Source organism: Heterodontus francisci, chromosome 30 (genome assembly GCF_036365525.1).
Source record: "Heterodontus francisci isolate sHetFra1 chromosome 30, sHetFra1.hap1, whole genome shotgun sequence".
NCBI lineage: Eukaryota > Metazoa > Chordata > Chondrichthyes > Heterodontiformes > Heterodontidae > Heterodontus > Heterodontus francisci.
In genome coordinates this window covers 46,878,495-46,890,817 of record NC_090400.1, presented here as the reverse complement: position 1 = coordinate 46,890,817, position 12,323 = coordinate 46,878,495, and the positions used below count along the sequence as shown (strand labels likewise).

The 12,323-nt window shown below is 44.4% G+C and overlaps 1 protein-coding gene across 2 annotated transcripts in view; it reads right to left on the bottom strand.

The window, feature by feature from the left end:
- The window catches only part of cuedc1b (CUE domain containing 1b), a 171,188-nt gene that overhangs the window by 64,553 nt on the left and 94,312 nt on the right, over nucleotides 1-12,323 (bottom strand). The window lies entirely within an intron of this gene.

Sequence of the window (12,323 nt, the reverse complement as noted above, 5' to 3'; positions counted from 1 at the left end):
GAAGAAAAAGGATTTGCTCTTCACTGTGCACGAGGTCACGCTGGAGGTAATGACTACATTCTGAAACTGGGCTCACGCAGGTGGTTTCATTAAAGCTGCCAAAAACTCCGCCACTTCCTACTGTCAAGCGATGACATCAAAGTCACACCATCAGTTTATTATATGTCAGATTTTTACTCATTGCCCATGGATATAAAAATATCCAGTCTTCAGACTTCAAATAAATCTAAAGTTAACCTGAAGAAAATTACTTGCATTTTGCTGTTTGGATAACATATAAAGTTCATCATTCATAATTAGTTCAATAAGTTCCAACATTACAACAATGACTACACTTTATTAAGTGCTTTGGGATGTCGTGAAAGGCTCGATATAAATGCAAGTTCTTTCATCTTTCTTTCAAAAATGTGACAAGAAAATAAAAGTGTCTCACATCTTCAGGATGACCGAGAATGCTGTATAGCCAATGAATTGCCTTTTGAAGTGCTGTCACTGTTATTATGTAGACAAACATGGCCGTCAGTTTATGCACAGCCAGATCCCACATTCTGTTATTCTGTTTTTATGGGGTTCATTGAGGAATAAACGTTAGCAGGACTGCAGGAAAATTCCCCTGCTCTTCTTCAAATTGTACCATGGGATCTTTCTTGTCCACCTGAAAAAGGCATATTGGGCATCTCCTGGCTGGACAGAGTAAACCAGCATGCAGGCATCCCTGGCATGTTTTCCCTCAAGTCAGCAGTGACTCCACTGGCTGGGTCATGTGCACCGAATAGATGACAGCTGCATCCCCAACGACGTGCTCTAGGGCAAGCTTGCTATTGGCACGAGACCAACAGTCTCCCACATCTGCGATACAAGGAAGTCTGCCAGCAAGACCTCAAGTTGACCAGGATCAGTGTCGATGCGTGGGAAGTCCTTGCTGCTGACTGGAGTTCCTGGAGAATGGCAGTCAGAGTGTGGAGAAAGCAGAGGACAAAAGAAATGACCAGATGGCGGAAAAGCGAGCCTGGCCATAGGAAAAAAAAAGTCGATCTCGGACCAACGATATTCATCTGTGCCAGCTGTGGAAGGGATTGCCAATCACGAGTCAGCCTCTGCAGTCACAACAGGTGATGTTCAACTCAGAAGTGACATCCACCCTGGGCGCAGTCCATCGTCTTGTGAGACGGACGGATGCCTACTACTACTGAATAGGCAGACAGGTTTAATATCGCATCTGACAATGTAGCACTCCCTCAGTACCACAATGGGGTGTCAGTCTAGATTTGTGCTCAAATATCTGAAATGGAGCTTGATAGCATGAACTTCTGACTCAAAGGCGAGAGTGATAACAACGGAGCCACGGCTGACAATACACAGGGGGTTGGGTGTTGTTATGGATTAGCAACAGGTCTTGTACACAGCAACCAAAATGGAGGGACAATGTGTGCACTCTCAATGTCAATGACTGGCAGCGTGGGATTTCACAGCTGCAATTCTCCACATGGTGAGCTCCTGTTTACATCTGTGCAGTTGGATGAGGCTGGATAGGATGGAGCGAGAGAGATGACAAATTAAAGTTAGGCACTTCACTACACGGATGATAAAAGAAAACCATTCGGACCGCAGGTCAACGAATGACCAAGGCACAAAGCGACTAACTCGTTGTGATGCTGCCCTCTTAAGTAATGTTTGGAGGGTGGCGGGAAGGAGGTCAGAGGGAATTAAAAGTAGCTTAAACATTTTTTCAGATATTGAAGGGAAGAGGGAAAAGTACTTGAGAAATAGCCAATAATTAGCCATTTTTGGTTGTTGGGTTCTCCATTCCCGCCCTTCTCCCATCCAGGCTGCTGAATAAGAACCATTTTACCCTCTTGACAAAATGAAGAATAAGGACAGGTCAAACTGACAGCAACAGAGGAAGGTTAGACTGTGTGGCTGCTGGTACTTATTAATAACATTCAAACCGGTTAATGCGCCAACCAGTGAAGCAGTTTGTAATTTCGAAAGTCTAATGATAGAGTGATACGTTACAAAGTGGGGAAATGGCTGATTTCTTTTTTTAATTAAGAAACCAAGGTCAAGGGCCCAGGTCCAAGACTGAGAATGAAAGGAATAAAGAATGATGAGATAAATCAGGAAGTGGTCATTAGCTAACACTTGGCCTGGGTACTAAAAGCATAAAAATTCAAGGAGGAAAGACTGAAGGGATTTAAACAGTTCCGCAGTCTGTAGGACCGTGCAGTTTTTTTGTTAAACAATTTGTTCTTGGGATGTAAGCCTCGCTGGCGAGGCCAGCATTTATTGCTCATCCCAATTTGTCCCTGAGAAGGTGCTGGAGAAGGAGCTTGCTCTTGATTTCAATGCAGTTGGGACGTAGAGAGGAGGAGGAGTATATTGAGCAGTGTATTTGAAGTTTAGGAGCACCAGGAGTGGAAAGGGTTGCAAACTGATGTCAATAAAACAGAGAAAGGCAAAGAAGTTTGTGCCAGAAACAGAAAGGTTGCAGGCTAGAGGAGAGAGGGGAAATAGTCAGACAGTAAGCTATTTCTGGAATCCTGTCCAAGAGTACAGCAGGAGGTGCAAGAAGAGCCTCCCCAGAGATAAAAAAAAAATATTCAATTGAGAGTAGACTTGGGCTTTCAAGAGCGTTACAGATTGGTGAGAGGAAAAAGCATTTGGCACAAGAAAGGAAACAACATCTTGGAGACAGCTTTAGCATAGGGGAAACATCTGGCTTCAATTTGAGGTCAGAGGGGAAAGTGGGTGGCATTTATAACTCACTCAAAACCCATCTACTTGCACAGAATCAAAATTGGGCCCAATGAGTCGACCAGCGTCCATAGATGAAAGAGGAATAACCATGGAGCCAAGGGCTTGTAGCTCTTGGTTCGAACTGTCAGAGATTTACGGAGACACATATCTTTTAAGAATTGAAAGGAACAACAATTCCAATGCCCCCAAGGACACGGAGAAGACCAAAATGCCACAATTCAGCCTTTGCAGTGGACAAGGACTAAGAGACCCACACTTAACTGCAGTCACTGATTTTTTAATGACTGTTTAGTAAAATAATCTGTCTTTAGCTTTACAAATACACAGGAAAATATACCCCAAGTTATATATCCTGTACATAGCTGAACTGAACTACATTCATCGTCCACGTGGGATTGGCTTTGAAACAACATTGTGTTGCACTAGGTTGGCTCGACAGACAGTATGGAGTGGAGGGGGGGGGGGGGCAGCAGGGGGAGTGAGGAGGGAGGAGGATTAAGGCCGCTGGCACCTCTCTGAATGGATTACTTAGGATATACAGCACAAAAACAGGCCATTCAGTCCAACCCATCCATGCCGGCGTTTATGCACCGCTCGAGCCTCCTTCCATCTTTCCCCATCTAAATCTATCAGTGTAACCCTTGATTCCCTTCTCCCTCATATGCTTGTCCAGCTTCCCCTTAAATGCATCTATACCATTCACTTCAACCACTCCCTGTGGTGTTGAGCTCCACATTCTCACCACTCTTCAGTAAAGAAGTTTCTTCTGAATTCCCCATTGGATTTCTTGGTGACTACTTTATATTGATGGCCTCTGGTTATGCTCTTCCCCCACAAGTGGAAACATTCTCTCTGTATCCACTCTATCAAAACATTTCATAATTTTAAAGACCTCAACCTTTTTTTCAAGAGAAAAGAGACTCAGCCTGTTCACCCTTTCCTGATAATGTATACCCTCGTATTTCTGGTATTGTCCTTGCAAATCTTCTATGCACCCTTTCTAGTGCCTCTATATCCTTTTTATAACAACCAGAACTGCAAGCAGTACTCTTAAGTATAGTCTAACCAAGGTTCAATATAGGTTTAGCATAACATCCCTACTTTTCAATTCTATCTCTCTGGAAATAAATCCGAGTGGGCTTGACTGAGGTTAAGCACTCAGGCATCACAGGGAAAGGGAAGAGGGGAAGCTGCAGATCCGCTCCCTCCCCGCCCCCTCACTGCAATGCACTGTACCAAAAGGGCCCCCATTCTCTGTATACAAATAGCAGAAACTAGAAATCTAAAGGGACCACAAACCTAGGTTCAAATGCACAACAGTCTTCGAACAAGCAGAGCACAGTAAGATAGTAGATTCCCTTGCAGAAACAGTGCACTGGCTCTCAGCTGTCTTATTCCCAAATACCCCAAAAAACCCCATGAGGAATAGTTGTGTGTTGGCATCCTTCCATCTATGAAAGATGATGGACACGCAGCAAACAATCCATTTAGGTGGGGTGTCTCCTTTTGGTGAACCTTTGCTGATGGCTGTGATGACCAATCCTTGAGAGGCAGGTTCTGCCACAAGTGCCACATGTGAAGCTGCCAAGTGACGCTCTGAGCGGTTGTTTTCGGCATTGGCGCCTTTTGCCAAGCTGCTATAGCAACTGGTCACGGTGGTATTGCACACCAGTCCACAGGATGTGTCGCCATTTCCCTCTTTCATCAGCTAGTAACTCCCAGGTGCGATAGGCAACATTTCGGGCCTTCATGTATGTCACGCTTGCTAGTATCCTTGAAGCGGAGCTTTGGGCGCCCCACTGGTCGGCTGACCCTGGCTACCTCAGCATTCGGAAGGTCCTTGGGAATGCAACCGCCTGCCATCCTGCGGATGTGTCCGATCCACCGAAACTGCCTCTGTTTTAGTGCCAACACACTTGGGAGCTCTGCCGCATTTGTGATTTTGTCCTGCCAGGATATACCCATAATGCTTCGCAGACAGCGAAGGTAGAAATTATTGAGTCTTTTCCTGGTAGCTGTAAGTCACCCATGTTTCACAGCCGTACAGCAAGGTGCTGAGAACACAGGCCTTATAAACCATCAGCTTGGTCCTAAGGGTCAGCTTGGTGTATTCCGTGCACGTTTCGCAAGTCGACCAAAGGTGGTAGCTGCTTTCCCTATGCGTGTATCAAACTCTGCATCAAGGGACAGATTGTCTGTCACTGTGGACCCAAAGTAGCAGAATTTGCTAACTAATTCCAGTGGGGTGTTATTTAGTGTGATCAGGGGCAGATCATGGTTTTCTTGACGCTTATAGTAAAGGAGAACAAGTTACAGGAATGGGAAAGACAGTCCATGAGTTTCTGTATCTGAGTTTCCATGTGAACGACTAGGACAGCATCATCAGTGTAGAGGAGTTCTCTGATCAGGACACGATGTGTTTTTGTCTTCACTTTCAGCCTTGATAGATTGTAGAGCTTGCCATCTGATCTAGTGTGCAAGACGACTCCTTCCATATCTGCAGGGAAGGCGAAGGTCAGGAGCATGGAGAAGAAGATGCCAAACAGAGTGGGTTAGGACACAACCCTGTTTCACTCCGAAATTATCGGAAGCGCAGCCATCAAACTGTACAGTGCAGTGCATGTTGTCACGGAAAGAACCAGTAAGAGTTACTTAATGGGGATCATCAATTTGTAAGGAAAGAGAATGCAACCATGAAGGTAAGGAGGATGACTCAAGGGCCAAGAATCCGATGGCACTTAAAGGATGAATTATGAATTGAATCACTGCGAAGTGTTTACATAACAAACAAAAAAGGATTTAGCAATTACCATTCCCCTTTAAATGCAAAGCAAGAACACTACACTAACAAATTAGCAAATACAGTTGAATCCAGAGAAACACAAACAGTTTACCATTTACCGATTAGGTACGCTACAGCCTGCCGGACTGAACATTGAATACAATAATTTCAGAGTATGAAGGGGCCCCCTCCCCTTTTTTTATGTTTAGTTTTTTTTTCTTTATTTGGTTATTTAATTTTTTTTTTTTAGTTTGGTTAGTTTGTTTCTACTGTGCCTACCCACTGCTACTGCTTTAAAAAAAAAATTTAATGTTTGTGCTTGGAGTGCTTTGTGCTTTACAGTCTATTCACACCCTCTCTGTACTAACGCTTTGTCTTTCAGCACACCATTAACATACCGTTTGCCGTTGTTCCATGACGTTCCGGTCAGTTATTCTCTGTGACGCTGTCCTATCAATACCACTTTTGTTGTCTCTTGCCCCACCCCCCGCTTTACTTGCTTAAAATATTTTACATTTCTAATATTTGTCAGTTCTGAAGAAGGGTGACTGACCTGAAACATTAACTCTGCTTCTCTCTCCACAGATGCTGCCAGACCTGCTGAGTATTTACAGCATTTCTTGTTTTTAATTTAGATTTCCAGCATCTGCAGTATTTTGCTTATATTTTAGTTTACGATGGTCAGTTGATCCTGTAGAGAGCCAGAACAGACACGTTGGGCCAAATGGCCTCCATCTGCACTGGAATCATTCTATGATTCTCTTGAGCCTTAAAATGGGATTGAGATGGGCTATAAGTGGCGGATGAATCATTCATGTTCAATCAGAGCTCTTCCAGAAATTCAAGGCATGTGAACAAAGACACAAGTGAAAACATAATTTAAAAAAAAAACATTTTTTACTTGGACTGCAGGACGCTGGTGGCAGCAGATTGAGATGCAAGAGAAACTTGAGCTCTTCAGTCCTGAAGAGAAGGGGATAAAAACTGAATTTCTATAGCACCTTATCATCCCAAAGCACTTCACAGCCAATTAAATATTTGATGGCATTTAGACATTTGTTAAAGAAGCAAAAGAAAAAATCTTGGATTCATTGAAGCTGCTTTCATGTTAGTTTTGTGCCAGGCCGAGTCTGCTGGCTCCCTGTGCAAAGGTCTCATGCCACTGGCAACAACTCAGATGTAAACGTACTATGTTTACCAACAGAGATGGGGGCATGGGTATGGCACAAAACCAATATAAACCAATTGATTAGGATCAACTTCTCTTTCTGTAACATGTTCCTTATGTTGTCTGATGCAACATAAATGAGATGCATGGAGTCCAGTTTACTGAAGATCTCAAACTCTGACTTCGCATCACATGACTACATCCTGGTATTTAGCTCATGAGCATACCAAGATCTTAAAGGGACATCGCTCTTCAAGGCAATCATACAACACCCACTTTCTTTCCAAAGATGTCTCGTATGCTAAAAGTAAAAACATATAAAACTAGATATCAAAATTAGCTGTACAGATATAGACCACAAAATTTACAGGTACAGGATAGAGAGGCTTAAAAGTCTATAGATCGTTTCGGTGGTTTGACAACTCTTGCTCGGGGAATTTGCGTCTCATCTGTTGCTGTTTTTCTGAAGTTTCTTCCTCTTTGCATCCAGTTTTTGTTGCTCTGCCTTCAACCTGTTAAGATACTCTGTTGCTTTTCTCAAGTTGACCACTTTTGACGCAGTGTCAATCTTGGAAAGTTCCAGCACCGCATTTCGAAGTGCCAACAGACATTGCTTCAACTCATTCCTCCTCTGCCTCTTCAGGACATTGTGTGTCCTTTGCCTCTCCTCATTCTCTGCGTCTGAAGGCCTGGGGCTCAAGGTCAAGTTGGGGAAGGAGTACTTGGCCTCATGGAGGTACCTGCCCGTTCTGGCTCGTTGTGGTGCTGCTGGTTCTCTGGACAGCAGAGGTGACGGCATGGCATAGTTGTGCTGTTACTGGATTTCCAGACTGCACCATTTGATGCTGGCCAGAGTTTGCCAGCAGGTTCCGGTCCTTGGAGATTTCCCTTTGGCAATGCTCCCCACTGCCAACCTTTGCTTCTCAATTACTACACTGTCAATCTCTTCTCTGAGTCATTGGAGGAAACACTGTCTGTTGACAAAGAACTTTCACCATCTGAATTTGGATCCTCATTCTCTTGGGGTGGTGTCTCTGAGAAGAGGCTTATACTCTCCAAACCAGAACTACTGAGATCCTGAAAGAACTGTGACTCAATGCGGGTACCCTTGGACTCTTCTGCTGTAATGGGTACCTTGGTGATCTCGTGGATAGTTATGATGTTGAGGTCCTTACATGCTGATAGTCCTGCCACTACTGGTCCGCTCGTGTCTACCAGGTAAAATATTTGCGGTTTCCATGCCGACTTACCATATCTGCAATGCATTGTTAATGTGCCACTGCAAGGGATGGATGACCTGTTGCATGTAGATAACTTGGCAGTTGTCGGTTGTATTGTTGATTTCCAACGACTCCGGTACATATCGTTCAGGATTTGGACTGGTAGGATATTTGTACTAGCTCCAGTGTCAATCTTAACCCTGAGTGTACGTTTGCCAACTTTCTTTGGGTACGTGATGTTAATGGTAGCAAAAGCTTCCCGTTGTTTGACTTTATTAACATGATGTGTCAGGCTCAAATTGTGAAATGTCTGTTCGTCTTCTGGCTGAAAATTACTCCTCATTGAGGCTTGTCCCAGATCTGTTTCACTGTGGACTTCGTGTAACAGGTTGTATTTACGCAGGTCTTAGGCACTTTCCTTGCTGCTGTTGCCCTGTTGCTGCGCCTGTCTTCTGTTTGCTTGTGTCCTGTGACTTCTGACTGCGTCTTTGGAGCCAGAATTCCTGCACTGGTGGGCCGAGTGTCCTTTTGCACCGCATGCCTTGGACAGGTCTTGAAACGCAGAGCAACTTTGTGGTGAGTTAGACAGATTGCACTTAACACACAGCTTGCTTGCTCTTTTCAACCTGGTTATGGCACCGATACTGTTGGCTGCACCAGGTGCTTGCAGATGCTGTTGTCCAGCTACAATGGTTTCGTATTTCCTGCCATCATCTAGCAGCGCATCAATGCTGTGACCTTTCTTTTTCCCCAAACCATCTTTCTGTAATGCTTCAATGGGTGTTGAGACAATCACCAGCTCCATTATTCTGTCTGACAGTTCAGCTTCTGAAAACTCGCATTCGTTGACGGCATCTACTGACGAACTGGTCTATTGATTCCTGTGGCTGTTACCAGACATCAATTCCAGGCAGTGAATTCTAAAATTCACTCTTAATCAGAGCTGATCTTCTAGTCCTCTCCATATCTTTGTGGGATCTCCCTGGTCCTCTTCAGATAAGCCAGAGGTTTTGATTCTGTGTAACCCCTCATTTTCAACTGCTATTAGTATTTTACAGCCTGTTTTTCTTGTTCTGTAACAGCTTAATCAATGAAGCATAAATGTATTCTTTGTTTGAAATTTAGAACGCAGATAGGATATCCATGGCCTTCCAGATCATGCTGGGAATTTGGTATCCATCTTTCTACTGTTCTTTTCCTTTAAAACTTGCTCTAAGACTTGTTCTATGACTCTGCACTGTTTCCCCTTTAAGAAACTCTCTCTTATTTGGACTAGCTGCTTGGACTGAGAAGAGCAGTAGTTTGATAGTGTTCTGTGTTTATCTTCCTTGCAGCACTTAAGCTCGTCAGTTTACACAGCTGTTCAATAGGCAGTTAATTTTTTTTTGCTAGAGTTTGTTTATGTTCTTCATGCTTGAGTGGTTTAATGTTTTTTATAGCTGTGACTGTGTGAATAGAAGCTCTGTAGTGATCGGGGTTTTCCCGTGCATTTTGCAATCGGACGCCTCCTGCAATGGCGCTGCCCTCGATCAGCCTGGGAGAGGAGTTGGGTCTTCCCCATTTATTTATTTATTTTGAGACTTTTTAGGGGGAAAAAATCAATCTTTTCAGCACCTCAAAGCTTTTTTTTTTACACCAATATCCCTTGACCGTCAGCACAATGACTCACCCAATTTACTTGCAGCCTATTGTTCTATGCTCTGTCTTCTACAGCTGGAGGTAAGTTCTTTTTTTTTTAAACTGCTTGGGCCAGTATTTCCTGTGAACTTTCTCTCTCATGGCTATAGGGAGGGTCAGTTTCAAAGCTGTTTGACCTGTGGTCTTAAACTTAGACTTTGTCTTCTCACTACAGCTGCCACCATGTAATGTGTTCATTATGCTGTCTAATGCAACATAAATGAGATGTGTGGAGTGCAGTTTGCTGAAGACCTCAAACAGGTTTATTAACAGCTAAACTATTATATACAGTAGAGGGCAAACTATTTACAGAACCTTCGTCTGGGTGTTAGAGTTGCAGAGTGACTCTGGCTTAGAGTCACATGACTACATCCTGGTACTTTGCTCATCAGCATACAAAGATCTTAAAGGCAATCATACAGTAGTTTCTCTGTCCCTCTCTGCAAGACAAGCTTTCACTTTATTAAATAGGTCCACCATGAAAAGCAGCACCCTCTGGTCAAGTTTCAAATCTTACCAAAGTTAAATGGCAGTAGACCTTTTTCTTTAAAGAGATACAGCACTGAAACAGGCCCTTCGGCCCACCGAGTCTGTGCTGACCATTAACCACCCATTTATACTAATCCTACACTGATCCCATATTCCTACCACATCCTCACCTGTCCCTATATTCCCCTACCACCTACCTATACTAGGGGCAATTTATAATGGCCAATTTACCAATCAACCTGCAAGCCTTTTGGCTGTGGGAGGAAACCGGAGCACCCGGAGGAAACCCACGCAGACACAGGGAGAACTTGCAAACTCCACACAGGCAGTACCCAGAATTGAACCCGGGTTGCTGGACCTTTCAGCCTTCAAGAGAAAACCAGCGTGGGTCACAGTGCAACAACCTCACGGTCCGATATTCCAATTTCATCCTTAAATCTGGACAATGTGCCAACAGCAATTACACAGCACACATTGACAAAAGGTAAGGGGGTGGGGGGGGGGAAGTTTTCAACTGGAGACACTGCTCATAAGATTGGCGAAACAAAACTGAAACAGCGAACCACGAAATCTCAGTGGAAGGGAGCCCACATCTGCTTCCATTAACACATGGAAAAGAATGCAAAGGAAAATAATATTAACCTTCAAAGCAACCATCACCCAGGCTTCAAAATAATAAAGATTGGCCGATGTTCTGATACTTTCCAAAATTTGCTCTCAAACCCCGATGACCATGCTCAAAGTTGACAGCAGCAACTTGTCCAGAAGATGGGAAAATCCATCACACGCTTTAACTGGTCAGTTATCAACGGTTGTGTAGATATGTTCTAGCCAGTACAGGATATAGGAACAAGGACATCCCTGCTGGCCAAATGATGCTAATCTATCTTTAACAAAACGTTAACTTATCTTATTCAGTTTGCGGATGCTGAGTGACCTCATGGGTATTTGTAGCTTATCCTGTTTTAGTTCTGGTCTAATCTTTCTTTCTCTATAGCTGTGACTGATGCTGATATCTGCAAGTGAATAATTCTGTTTCCTCAGAAGAAAGAGAGACTTAATCACAAACAGACAGAACCACAAGCGAGACTGCAATACTCAGCATCTTGAGGCAACACAAATCGGAAAGAATTCTATTGTCTCTGAATTGGACCAGTGTACAGCTTACAGATTGTCTGCCATTTGTAAGCCAACGTGTCAAGGAATCAATCGGAAGTCTGTAAGGCGGGAGTGATTAGCATATTTAGACCACGATGCTGCTTTTCCTGTCAGCACCCATTTCCCAGTAGAGACCACAGGGAGGGGATTTTAACTGCATTGGGTTTCCAGTGAAAAAACCATGGTTTCAGTTCAATCCCAGCCTGCCTGCAGCAGATTGAGGGTGCACAGGATCTTAGCCGGCAAGTTCCATGAAACTGCTGAACGTGGGAAGGGGGGGGTGGGAAAGAGGAGGGAAATGAGTCTGGGGCAGGGGAGGCTTCAATATCCCTTTTGGGGCCAGGAGGCAGACTCCTGCTCCTGCTGGATCCACAAAGGAAAGTCAAGAAAATACCTAGAATGGCACCTTGCATTTCTGACCTGCTTCTCACGACTTTACCTGGTGGGAAAGCCCCGGTGGCTTCTCCTGCTCCGGGCAGGGCGCGGTGCCATCAGCAATCCCCAATCTGTACGTTTAAACAAGGACTCTGCTGGCTTCAAGCAGCTGCCTTTCCAACCATCTCAAAAGAGCAGGTTAAAATTGAAGATGGCCAGATTCAGGCAGGTCATTGGTGGTTCAGAGACCCAATTGTTTTCTGCCAGGTGAGTAGGGTTAAAATTGACCCCCGTGTTTATGATGTCAAAGCTGCTCCTACTGATTTAAGGGTCCGTCTCCCTTTCTTCTTCCAGTCTCTGTTTCTCCTAAAGGCCGGCTACCCAACCCAAACCCCACGGGACCCGATGACACGTGTCGGGTTTGAGCCGGGTCGGGTTGCACTTCCGGGTCCAGTATTCGGGCTCGGGTCAGGCCGGGTCAGACACGCTCCGTCACAGGTAAGTGGCTCCAATGTTAATTTAATTTTTGAACTAGAAAGGTGGTTTTATTACAGTTAGTTTAAGCTAGTGCAGATCAGCAACAAAGTGAAAAACGGAAGGCGAGTTAACTGATGGTCGGGTTGGGTCGGGCGCGGGAAAAAATGGAAGGACTCGGGCCAGGTCTGGCTGGACGTGGTTCTGTCGGGCTCGAGTCGGG